The sequence below is a fragment of the Paroedura picta genome, chromosome 5 (assembly GCF_049243985.1).
Source record: "Paroedura picta isolate Pp20150507F chromosome 5, Ppicta_v3.0, whole genome shotgun sequence".
Lineage (NCBI taxonomy): Eukaryota > Metazoa > Chordata > Lepidosauria > Squamata > Gekkonidae > Paroedura > Paroedura picta.
Genome location: NC_135373.1, coordinates 32,739,594 through 32,753,299, shown reverse-complemented (window position 1 = coordinate 32,753,299; position 13,706 = coordinate 32,739,594).

Here is a 13,706-nt window from a genome sequence, read left to right as displayed (position 1 = left end):
TTTAATGTGACATGCTAATATAACCTGAAAGAGACATCAGAACGTCCCCTTCTTTTACCATACAGTTTTGTCCAATAATCAAAGCGTCAGCCCTGATGTCATCGATGTACCTGCATCACTTCTGGGTGACATCAGCATGGTGCATTTACTTCCTGCTTCTCCCCTCTCCTGTGCCTGATCATTTCCCCCAGTTTCTGAGGGCCTGAAAATGGGGGGCGGGGTTTCTAAACCAGGGGATCCCCAAGCACCAGCTTGTAACTGGCAACCCTACTTGGATGGCCCCGGTTAGCCCAGTTTCAATGTGCAAGCCCATAACCTTTCCTACTGTATTTAAAACAATGTAAATGCCATATATCCTTATCCATTGTTCCTCTTAATATTTGTGAAACAGCCCTGGGGGTGGAGAGTGTCCTGGCTGTTCGGGATGGAATAGGGCCAATCAGGGTGAGGCCAGCACCGCACCATGATCGGCCCTCCCTCTCCAGCTCCCGCACTCCTTTCCTGGACACTGGTCACTTTGCTCTCAGATGCCTGAGAGAGACACAGAGAGCCCCGCCAAATCACAAAAGAGCTCTGATTACCTGCTATGCCTCCTGCTGCCAGGGACAGAGAGAGACAGACAGAGACAAACTGCAAACGAGCCCCAAATTGCAAACGAACCTTGCTTCCCTGCTAGAAGGAGCCCTGATTACCTGCCGGTGTCCCCTGGGTCCTAACGCCCATTGCCTTCCTGGTTGCAATGGGCTTTCTTGCACATACACACACACACATGACTGAAAGTAGGGCAGAACTGAAATGAGAAACCCTGGAAAAAACCAATTTATATACAATCATCAAAAATGGATCTTCACACCATTGGTCAGTTTTGGTTTAATTTCTGCAAAAGAACCCTTGCATAATTTTATAGTCAGGGGTCAGCACAACATGAGGAACTGTTTTAAAGGGTTGCGGCATTAGGAAGGCTGAGAACCACTGATGTAAAGGGTGTGCAATTTGACTCACAATAGCCAGGAAGAAACAAAGCAATGCTGATTTGGGTTTGAGAGGTATTTTAAAGCCAAACCTGATTCTCCTATTTGATTTGAGAGCCAAATCAATTCGGCATTTAGTTCAGCAAGATTTGGAATTTCCGAATGTTTAGTCCGCTCCATTGTACCTTATGGAGCCATTAAAGTCAATGGGAAATCTAGCCTATCTGTTCTGGCGGGTTTGAGGCAGAGGCACCCAAGTGTCAAAAAGACTGTTTCCAATGGGGCAGGGGGAATACCAGGGCTGCAGAAACCCAGCAGCATGTCCCAAAGAATCTCTAGAGTGAAATTGAAGGGGGGGTCATTTTTGCGAGGCCAGCCCAACAGCAGGACCAGGGCAGTACTGCCCAGTAGAAACAATGCCACTGTGTCAATGGCAAGCCGACAGTACTAAGTTCTTGTCAGAGAATCTGTGAAGTAGAAACTGGGAGGGGAGAGGGCATTTTTGCAGGGACAGTAGAAACAGTGCAATATAGAACACTGTGGCAAAGGCCAACTTAACAAGGGCTGATTCTGCACTTACTTTGTTTATTCCGTTGTGGCTCCAGGGAAGTGAGGGAAGGCAAGTGTGGGGCTGACAGTTCAGCACTATGGCCATCCCACTCAATCCCAGTCTGCAGCCAGTCCCAGGAGGGCTATGGAAGTTGGGCATGGGACTGACATATCAGCTCTGCATCCACCCTGTCCATTTCCCACCTGCAGCCTACTCCAGGAGGCTTAGGGAGTCAGTGTGTGAAGCTCTCCACAGCCTCAGAGGAGTCTGAGGGGGTGGGGGGAGAGACCTTGCCAAATAGCTGATCCTGGGAGCTTCAAATGCCTCCCCATAGACCCCTCCACAGCTTCAGATGGGACTGCTGGGGAGGCATTTAAAGCCCTTGCCAAACAGCTGCTCCTTTGGCAGGGTCTTTCTCAACCAGCTGAACCAGTTGCATCATGCTCAGATTGCTTCAGGCTTCTCTGTTTTGGCTTGTTCGAACGGACGGGATGTGTGATTCAACTCAGAGAAGCCCAAAAAGGCACTCGAATCAGCATTGACTTAAGTATATTTGGGCTTATCTGAGCCGAATCACCCATCTCTAATGGGTACTAGTACATTTATTGATTGTAGTGGTTCTGCTGTTCCTGGAGAAATGACCTCTCCCCCTTAGCTTCTACTTCAGAAATTCTTGGGTGTGAATTTAGTTCTGTTGGGTTGGCACTGCCACAGTGGCACTGGTTCTGCTGGGCTCATTGTACTGGTGCTGCTGTTGGGCTGGCCTTGCAAAAATCCCCTCCCTTCACTTTCACTGCAGAGATTCTCTGGTGCATTCTGCTGCTTGTATTGCTTCATAATTGTTCTCCCCCCCCATTGGAAACAATGGAAGATGGGGGGCAGTTTTTGAGGGTGCCTATAGAATTGGACCCCCCCAGTGCAATCCTTTCGAAATTTGGGGGTTCTGTTATGGAGAGGCTCCAGCAGCTGCATGGAAACTTTGGTGCCTCTATCTCAAACTTTGCCCACACCAGGCAACAGAATAGACAGGCTAAATTTCCCGTTGACTTTAATGGCTCCATTGGGTGTAATGGAGCTGAATCAATCTGGGAATCCCAAATCTTGCAGTACATATTGAACCTTCAGCATATACTAAATCAATTCAGGCTGAGTCAATCCGAACAAAAAAAAAGAATAAAATTGCACACCCCTAGTAATACTTACATGTGCAAGAGGCATTTTCTACTGTCCATTCCTCACACTTTTTCCTCCAAAAGATTAGGGCAGTGTATATAGGTCCCATCACCACCCCCATTTTACCCTTGCAATAATTCTGTAAGGTGTTTTATCCTGACAGAGAGTGAGTGGTCCAAGATCACACTTCCCCCTTCCCCCTCAGTAAAAGGGCTACTGAATTTATAACTACCTTGCCCACCTTTCTAGGACCCCACAGGAACTAGAGAATTATTTAATTCCTACCCCTTCTGATTTCTGATTTTAAGACAATTCAATGAAAGGAAAGTTGAGAAGATGGGATTGCATAACAAGTTGGGTAGGTATGAGAAATTTGGGCAAAGGTACCTTGACAATGGAGCATTCATATAAAAGCTCATTGGGTAATATAAGATAACAACTAGGTCATGATGATCCCTGACATGTTAGGGAGAGGCTGGATGTGTATATACCTGTGTGGGAATTCCAGATTAGGATGCTGGGGAGGTAGCAGGCAAGATGTCATGAGTTGTGCTGGAAAAATATCACATAGGGTTGGATCCAACCACCTTTTCCACCGATTGATAAAAAAGGGAGTTGTGGTTCTCTTTTGATGACCCAAATAGTTGTGTTGGGGATCATGAGACCTTCATGGGTGTTATTGTGGATTTTGGTGAGATTGAAAGAAAGAACTTCCTGGATTTCACCCATGGGTTTGGATCGAACCACGTGTTCTTCGGGTGGGAAAGGGAGGAGAATTATTGGACCGAGATCATGCAATAGAGAGGGATTTGATGCCATAAGATGTGGGTTGCCATTTTATTGTTTCAGTTAAGTGTTTTCAATTATAATCATAAGCCATCTTGAACTTTGAGGAAAGGTGGCCTATAGATGCTTAAATCAATAAATGGTTCTTGAAAAATATGTTGGATGAGAAGCTCTACTAAGAAGGCAAATTTTGTGAGACTGAATGGAAAAGTTGACCAGATCCAGCCCATACTGTCTGTGACTTGTCTCCAAAGAATGCGGGTGAAATCTCCTATTTCATATACAAAAACAAAAAAAATCCACTTTCCCCAAAACAGAACAGGAGAGAAAATTGTATGGTCATACAAGAATGACATCTACATTACCTGTGTCCGAAACGTATCCTAAACTAAATATCTCCACTAAATGGGTGCCATCAGAAAAACAAAATCAAGGTGCAAAACCATATTTCCCAAATCCATGGAAGGCATGTTCAAGGAAATAGCCTTTTACCTCCAGGTGATCAACACCATCTCATCAGGATGTCAAGTATTGCCAACTTTGAGTACAGTGCCAGGAAACGGGTCAGCATCTACTTGGCAGCTGGATCCAGTCCTTGTTTCTAAGAGGGATTCATCCATCATCGATTCCTTGATTGCTGGGCGAGGCCTGGATGTTGTGGTGGATGCCAACTGATAAAAGGAAGTGCTGGGCGAGTCGTCACATGTCCCCTCCTCCTTTGTTTTTGTTTTTTTCTGGGCCTGCCCCGTGCCAGCACTGTTGATTCAGGTAGCTTTCTCATCTGCTGGATTTAGCTGTTAACAAGCTTTAATTACATGTCCTGTGACTTCACAAGGTGGAGGAAATAGACAATCGGCAGCCAAAAGGAGCAGCACCCAAAAGCAGAACCATCTAAAGCAGTGGTCTCCAACCCCCGGTCCAGGGACCAGTACCGGTCCGTAGATCAGTCAGTACCGGGCCGAAGCTCCTCCTCGTCCTACTGCCCAGCTGCTGCCTCGGGAGCTGCCCTGCCACTCTGCCACCGACTCACCTTTGGTGGGGAAAATGGACTGATGGCATGATGACACTTCCAGGAAAATTTCTAGGAATATATCTGTCTGTGTACCTCATGCCTCCTCCATGTGCATCTAGCTGGGTGACCTTGGGCTCGCCACAGCACTGATAAAGCTGTTCTGACCGAGCAGGAATATCAGGGCTCTCTCAGCCTCACCTCCCTCACAGGGTGTCTGTTGTGGGGAGAGGAAAGGGAAGGCGATTGGAAGCCGCTTTGAGCATCCTTCAGGTAGAGAAAAGCAGCATATAAGAACCAACTCTTCTTCAGTAATATCAGGGCTATCTTGGCCGCTTCTACCTCACAGGGTGTCTGTTGTGGGGAGAGGAAGGGAAGGTGACTGTAAGCCTCTCTGAGACTCCTTTGGGTAGAGAAAAATGGCATATAAGAACCAACTCTTCTTCTTCTTCAGTAATATCAGGGCTCTCTCAGCCTCCCTTCCCTCACAGGGTGTCTATTGTGGGGAGAGGAAAGGGAAGGCGATTAGAAGCCACTTTGACACTCCTTCGGATAAAGAAAAGCAGCATATAAGAACCAACTCATTCTTCTTATGCTACTTATTAGTTTTTAAAAGATTAATAAAAAATAGAAAGAGCTAGACTCTATTTGAATGGCTGGGGAAATATATCACAGGTGCATAAAATTTTGCAGCCAAAAGAGTGATAGGTCTGCTATTATCTTCTAATAAAAGAGGCAAATGTCTCTATATGACCTAAATGTTGGAGCAAAGGAAGAATTAAAAGATTTCTAGGCTCATAAAAGTAATTACATTCAAAGGTCATGTGATACTGGGTGTCTACATGGCCTGCCTGCACCACAGTTGCATCCTCTATCAGAGGATAATCTCCGAGGATACCTCCCTTGCAAAACTGTAAATGGTGGGGCAATAAGGTGCACCAATATACCGGCCTGCCTATAGCGGGGAACAGCCAAATATCAGCAGAAATCGGGAAGCTCTCCAGGTGGAAGAACAGCAACAAATTCAGTAGAACAGCAAACGCAGTGCAGTCTACAAATTGCTTGCGGGTTTTAATGCTGCTTCCACATGATGTCGGCAGCAACCTGCGGCTGTCCAGTGGCTGGCAAGAGTTTTTGCCCAATTTGCTTTGAAATGCGGGAAATCACAAAGACCCATTATGCACGGCAGCCAATATGGGGATGCCCCGGTGTAGTGTGTGCACACGCACTGTGCGCCAGGGCCAGGAAGCCTGGGACACTGCCGGGCACTGTAAGTGGCAGCGGATGGGGTGGGTGGGGAGGGGCCGGGCCGGGCCCCCACCACACGCTATGGCGGGGTCGGGGGGATACCCCTGCCAGCTCCACAGCTCCGTGGAGCTCGCAGGGGCGTGCGGTGTCCCTAGTATAGACAGACAGGCTCATATCTCTTCTCTTTCCTATAAAGTGTGTTCTTTTCTTTAATAAATTAATTTTGTTCTGAAGAAGAAGAAGAAGAAGAAGAAGAAGAAGAAGAAGAAGAAGAAGAAGAAGAGTTGGTTCTTATATGCTGCTTTTCCCTACCCGAAGGAGGCTCAAAGCGGCTTACAGTCGCCTTCCCATTCCTGCCCCACAACAGACACCCTGTGGGGTGGGTGAGGCTGAGGGAGCGCTGATATCACTGCCCGGTCAGAACAGCCTTATCAGTGCTGTGGCGAGCCCAAGGTCACCCAGCTGGTTGCATGTGGAGGAGCGCAGAATCGAACCCGGCATGCCAGATTAGAAGTCCACACTCCTAACCACTACACCAAACCGGCTCCGATTTTCTGCAGATTTAGACTCTGTCAACAAAAGGTTCATTAGGTGGGCCATTAGATATTTTCTCTGGGTAAACATATCCTATGAGAAGCAAAGGATTGACCCAGAAAAACCGGAACCTAAACAAGATTGTCCATTATGTTTCAAATTGTGTAACTGGATTAAACCGTAGTGACATTTAATGCACATAGATACAGGTTTCAAATATTTTTATTTATTTAGGTTTACACTTGTATTCTGCCCTTCCCTAGCGGCTCAGTTAATGGCCTTATCAGTTATCTCTGTGCCTTCTGGATTAGAATCTACGAGCAGGTTCACTTCTTATAGAGCAATGGGATAAAATACGGCCTCCTTTCTTTTTCTTAAATCTCACTGATTAATCTGAAAGCTGAAACTTCAAGGGAAGGGGCCAGGTCCACCCACAGGCCTCTGTGTACTGTGTAACTGTGTACTGTTCAGGCTGCAGACGGTGCTTTCTTTTGTTAGTCAGACAGCTGATTAATAAACTGATGTAGGTGGAACTACATAAAGGAGTTAGGGAAGCCGACAGGAGGAATAACACTGTGACTCAAAGGGAAGACATGGATTGAGAGAACAATAACGAAAGATGAGCAAATGTTCCCTGCTCCGATTCTTTTTATAGTCATTTCTCTGTGTGGCAGTTGTGCCATTGGGTTTGTATCTGTTTGTATGGGAGTGTGTGTTAATATCTCTATCTATACCACGGTGGCCAATCTCCAAGTGGTAGCTTGAAATCTCTTGGAATTGCAACCAGTCTCCAGAGAACAGAGAGAAAATGCCTGCTTTGGGACATGAAGTCCATGCTTGGCGTTGTGGGAGACGCCAGAACTGTTCTCACAGAGCAGTCCTGTCAGAGCTCTCTCAACCCCATGTAGGTGTCTGTTGTGGAAAGAATAAGGGAAGGCGATTGTAAGCCACTTTGAGACTCCTTTGGCCAGTGAAAATCAGGGTATAAAATCCAACTATTCTTCTTTATTGCATTATACCCTCCTGAAGTCCCTCCCTGCCAGAAACCCCACCTTCCTCAGGCTCCACCCCCAAAATACTGAGGTATTTCCAACCCAGAGATGGCAACACTAAATGTCTGAACTTATGTTTTCTTCTGATTTCACATTATTCCAATACTCAATGAAAAGACTGCCATCTTTTTCAAATTCTGTTGGCGAGAGAGTCCTCTGTTCTTTTGTGCATGTGTGAAGTTCTGTCAAGGTGCAGCCAACTTATGACAAACCCAGCAAGGAGCTTGCAAGGGAAGTGCGAAGCAGAAATGCTTTGTTGTTGCCTTGCTATGCAGAATTGTCCTTGGCGGTCTCCTTTCCAAGGACCAACCCTGCTTTGCGTCTAAGATCTTACAATACAAAAAAAAAAAGAAAGGTTCACAATGAACATTCAACAGAAAGGTTCACAATGAACAATCAAATATTGATATATAGACAGAAGATTAGATTTATATTTGCGTTGTTAATTTTATAGGAAAGGCGATAGGATTTTGCCCCCTTTGATACTACAAACTGTTTTTGGAGGTGTGTGGATTTGAGGTAATTCTTTGCTGCATTGTTTAATTTGAGTAATATGAATAATAATCTCTACATTTTGAATTTAGGATTGGAGGTTTCAACCACTGATGAAGCCAATGAAAATGGAATTGATCTTGAAGCCGCTATGGTTGTTCCTTCTGGTATATAAAAGATGTAAAAGAAATTGTATTTACTCATCATTACAAACATATTGCCTTAGAAAGGTTCCCTTTCTCTCCTGTTGATTGCTTCGAAGATCTGACAAGATCTTAGGCTATACTATGCTGTCTTCCCGCCCTCTTTTCTCTTAATTGTCTGTAAATTGTTTGCATAGTCCGGTGAAGTCCTACAACTTTTATGCACAGTGTATACAGCCCAAGGCCTGATCTGGCCCGAGGCAGTAAACCCTTCCAAGCCTAGGGTTACCATCCTCAAGTTGGGGCCTAAAGCTTTCCTGGAAATACAACTTCTCTCCAGAGTACAGAGGTCAGTTTCCTCGGAGCTTTGGAAGGTGGAAACAATGGCCTTATTGCCCCATTGAACCATACTGTACATACTGTCCAGGTGGGCTGGACAGTAAGGGCAGAAGGAGCCATTCAGGTACCTTGGTCCAAAGAGATGTAGGGCCTTCAAGGTAAGAACCTGTCAGGTCCCCATCAAACTCTCAATAAGCTGACTCACTAAAAGGAATCCCTGTATTGAAAAAGTAATGAACTGAACACAAGGTGTTTCCTTGCTAGAACAGAGCAGGCCTACAAGCATAGCTTTATGCTTCCCCAACAACACCTCGCCCCTGAGAACCAGTTTGGTGGAGTGGTTAGGAGTGCGGACTTCTAATTTGGCGAGCCAGGTTCGATTCTGCACTCCCCCACATGAAGCCGGCTGGGTTGCCTTGGGCTCGCCACAGCACTGATCAAACTGCTCTGACCGAGCAGTGATATCAGGGCTCTCTCAGCCTCACCCACCTCACAGGGTGTCTGTTGTGGGGAGAGGAAAGGGAAGGTGATTGGAAGCTGCTTTGAGACTCCTTCAGGCAGAGAAATGCGGCATATAAGAACCAACTCTTCTTCTCTTCTTCTTCATTCAAATTCTTTCACACTGAACAGTGTATCAGGCACAAAACTTTCCCAGGCAGGGTTTCCCATGCAAGGCACATGTTGAGCCTAGATTCCACAAAGCATTCCCACAAAATAATGAAAACAAGCTCAGGAGGCAGAAGAAGTCTGTGGTAAATTACTGGAACATGAACGCAGGGAACAGGTAGAACATATGGGCAGATAACATGGCAGACATGGTAACAGATGAACAGATAACGTGGAGAGTGACTTGAGATGACCAGGACTTGGAGTTCTGCCTACAATCTAGGGTTGCCAGGTCCTCCCTGGCCACCAGCAGGGGATGAGGGTGAAGAGGGTTGCCAGCTCCAGATTGAGAAATACTTGAAGATTTGGTGATAGAACCTGGGGAGAGAGTGACCTCAGTGCGGGACAATGTCACAGGGTCCACCTGCCTAAAACTCAATTGTTCTCCAGAAAAACTGATTTCTGTAGACTGGGGAAACACTGTATTTCAGATGGGATTCCTGGATCCCATCTGGACGCTGGTATCCCTACTACAAACTGAGCCAAGAGCAGGTCCACTGGGAACTACTGGCAGCATAAACAGATCTCATGGTGGGGAAACCCAGTACTAAAGCTTTTAATGGTGTGCCTAAAGCAGTGGTCTCAATCAGTCAGCCCGATAATTTAATGTGAGAAAGTATTTTTAAAAATGAGGAGATCATTTTCTTCCCAAGCTGGTTAGCTGGGCATTTCCGCACATCTGTAAAAATAGCATTACACTAGTTGAATGGGGTAACGCTAAATAAAATCTCGCCTCCTGGGCCCTCCTCACCTTTTTGATGTCTTGCTCTTCTCTGCCGCCTTTTCGCGCTTCTCACCCTCCACATAGCCTGCTTGAAATGGCAGCAATGCATTTTATATGTGATTCTCCTCCGCCTGTCAATCAAGCCAGGCAGCCAATCCCCTTTCTTCAAGCTTCAAAGGTCCTGCGATGCCCACTAATTTTTTTTTTTTAAAAATGCATACTTCTCCATTGCTATGCCTATGCACAGAATAATAGAACCATAGAATCATAGAGTTGGAAGGGGCCATACAGGCCATCTAGTCCAACCAGCCCTAAACCATCCTAAAGCATCCAAGAAAAGCATCCAAGAAAAGGATGCATAATAGATGCATAGCGCTTTTTGAATGCTACCCCTTCTTGAATCACGAGTCTTGTCAATTTTAAAAATTAATCTCTTTCCCGATTGTGTGTGGGGGGGGGGACCTTTAGACAGGTATGCTTTGTACTACAACATTTGGAAAAAAAAAATTCTGGCATCGCCTGAACACGTGTCCACCTATTCGTTGCTCCAGGATTTCAGACCTTTTAAAAAAGAGGTTCCCATCCCCGGGAGGGAGGGGCAGGAACGAGGGTGGGACGAGGTTGCATGTTTTTGCCTCCATATCTTCCCTCCGCTGCTTGCTTGCTGGTTGCTCTCAATTAGCTAGCGCTACATAGCTTGGTGAATCCACTTTTGGGGATTCACCAACTAGCGCTTTAAATGGAGGATGTAGCCAGCCGTTTACTGCCCAGACGCTGCATGTTGGTGAGGTCATGTGGAGGGGCCAGAATATAACGACAACGTTAGGTAAGCATTTCACTAATTTTAACAGGTGCAGAAATCCCCTGACTTGCTCTTCTTCTTGACACACAGAGGCACAAATCCAGTGTATGACTCTAATCATTCCCATCCCTTCTTACCCTCAGTCGACATGGCTGTTCTCTTCTTGTCATCTGAACCTCTGGAAAGTTCAATTCCCCCCTTCCAAAACTGCCTAGACATCTGTATGGAAATCAAAGTGTGCTCGGGGTTCTATGCACAAGAAGCTACTGTCGTGCTGTTGGAGATGACTGGGAGGAAAGCGAGCTCAGCCTGTTGCTGACAAACCCAAATGTCTTTGACTTAATAATTGGGACTACCCAATATGGGCTCACATAATTGTTATAATTACAACATTTTATATTATAGCTCTGTGCAATTAACTGCTGGCTGCCCTGTGCATAACCCTGACGAGAATAACTGCTAATATTTTACCTGCATTCTTTTGGAGAATGGAAAGGAAAGAGACGGAGAGCCACAAAAGGATGGCAGCCATCATGGTGTTGTGGTTAGAGCAGGGATTCCCAACCGGGAGTCCGTGGACCTCCAGGGGTCGACAGGAGCTCTGGAGGGGGTCCGCACTCTTTTCCCTCATGCCTTAACTGACTCGGACACAAGCTAGGGAAATAACTGCTTCTGTTGCTCCCCCACCCCACCCCAGAATGAGTGAGTTCTCTCGTGGTTTCTGCACCTGGAAAGGGATGGGGCCCGCATGCCTATTCCTCCCTCTGTCCTCCTTGAGCCTGCCTGTCATGCATGCGTGGTGATGTCACTTCTGGGGGTGTGGCAGGGAGGCATGGCCAGCCGACACCACTTCTGGGGCTCCTCAAAACCTAAAAAAAATATTTCAGGGGTTCTTCCTTGGTCGAAAGGTTAGAGTGTCAGCCAAGGATCTTTGGAGTCTCACATTTAAGCCCCTACTCTGCCATGAAATTTGCTGGGTGACCTGGCCCTCCCTCTCTCTCTCTCTCTCTCTCTCTCTCAGCCTTGTTATAAGAATAAAACAGGAAAGGTGAGCCATGCATTTTGCCCTGACTCAGCCCTCTGAGGTTATCATGGCACATTAACTTTTTCCCAGGTGTGTATTCGACAAGCAATGGTAGTCAATGATGGCTTTCAAAGGGCCTTACCTGGACATTACATAAATTTACAAGTACATACAGTTTTAGGTGTATATTAAAAAAAAAAAACCTTAAGCGTACAACCAAAAATGTAATTATATGATGCTAATGGTCCAATCTTTAACATTTATCTCATACCTGTTCCCCTTTGGGTGGTGGTGGTGTGTGTGTGTGTGGGGGGGGATGTTGTCTGGTGTCCTTTGTTGCATATACATGTGCATTTTGCAAACACACTTCTAAATCATAGATCAAACCTCTTGGCATCGCATCAAAATTATTTAATTGTGTATTTGGTTGACGTAATCACAGAAATCTTCAAAGAACCCCTAGGTTTTCCATTACCATAATGGACGCTTTTTAGTTAATAGTTACCAAATATGAAACATCACTGAATACATTCAATATTTTCTGAGAAGCTATATTGCCACCTTTCTCCTTAGGGCTGAAGGCAGGACTTTATAATAAGAATGACTGGGATCTAGAAGAAGCGTTGGTTTTTATACCGTTTTTCATTACTCAAAAGAGTCTCAAAGCAGCTTACAATCACCTCCCCTTCCTCTCCCTATAACAGACACCCGATGTAGTAGGTGGGGCTGAGAGAGCTCTGGTTGGAGAACAGCACTATTAGGCCTGTGACTAGCCAAAGGCCACCCAACTGGCTGCATATGGAGAAGCGAGGAATCAGACTTGGCTTTGCAGATTAGAAGCCACCACTCTTAACCACAACACCATGCAGGATATCTTCAATCTATTCAGCAGGATGTTGGGTTTTGACCAGAGAGATCCGGGCCCAAATCTATGCCTGGAAACAAAGCCAGTGGGCATTTAGTATAAATCTCTGAGCCTGTTGTCCATTTTGTAAACTCAAACTACTAAAACAAAACCCCAAAATCTCTACCCTTAGAGAGTTGTTGCCAGCTGTTCTGGACAGAGGAAGATCTATGCTGGTGAGAATTACAGAAGTACACACACCCAAACCTGGGCTTTGCTAAACTGGCCTTATTCATTACACATTTTATCAGGGTCCTTTAAGAGGGTTCTCAATGCATTTTGGATGGTATTTGCATGCATTTCAATGGGAAACTGATCTTCCCTGGCCCCCACACACATTGGATGATGAGTATCTTCTTACAGTGAACACACAAGATGGATGCATGAAGCTGCTTAATAGTAAATTAGAGCCTTGGCCCATCGTAGTTCATATTGTCCACTCAGGCTTTCTAATGGATTAAGCAGACCTCTTGAACATCACCTAGAACCTTGAACAGGAGAGGCCAAGGACTGACCCTGGAACCTTCAGCTTGCCAAGGAGATGCTCTACCACTGACTCACCACTCCTGCCCTGTGCTACGGATGCAGATACTTTTCAGCAGACACACATGGATAAAACAGAGAAATAGAAGAAGAAGAAGAAGAAGAAGAAGAAGAAGAAGAAGAAGAAGAAGAAGAAGAAGAAGAAGAAGAAGAAAAAGAGATGGTTCTTATATGCCGCTTTTCTCTACTAGAAGGAATTTCAAAGTGGCTTACAGTCGCCTTCACTTTCCTCTCCCCACAACAGATACTCTGTGAGGGAGGTGAAGCTGAGAGAGCCCTGATATTACTGAAGAAGAAGAGTTAGTTCTTATATGCCACTTTTCTCTACCCGAAGGATTCTCAAAGCGGCTTAGTCGCCTTCCCTTTTCTCTCCCCACAACAGACACCCTGTGAGGGAGGTGAGGCCTGGAGAGCCCCGATATTGCTGCTCGGTCAGAACAGTGCCATGGCTAGCCCAAGGTCACCCAGCTGGCTGCATGTGGGGGAGTGCAGAATCGAACCTGGTTCACCAGATTAGAAGTCCACACGCCTAACCACTACACCAAGCTGGCTTTCTAAGGGAACGCAAAGGAGATGAGGAACTGCCTGTCAGAGTATGTTCCCCAAAGAGTATTGTGCTCCGCAAATTCCAACATGTTATGGGTCCCTGGCCCCAAAGAGGTGTGATTGGCCTCAACCAGAGCCAGGGATTTTTCAGCCCAGGCTCCAGTCTGGTGGAATGAGCTTCCAACAGAGACCTGGGCCCA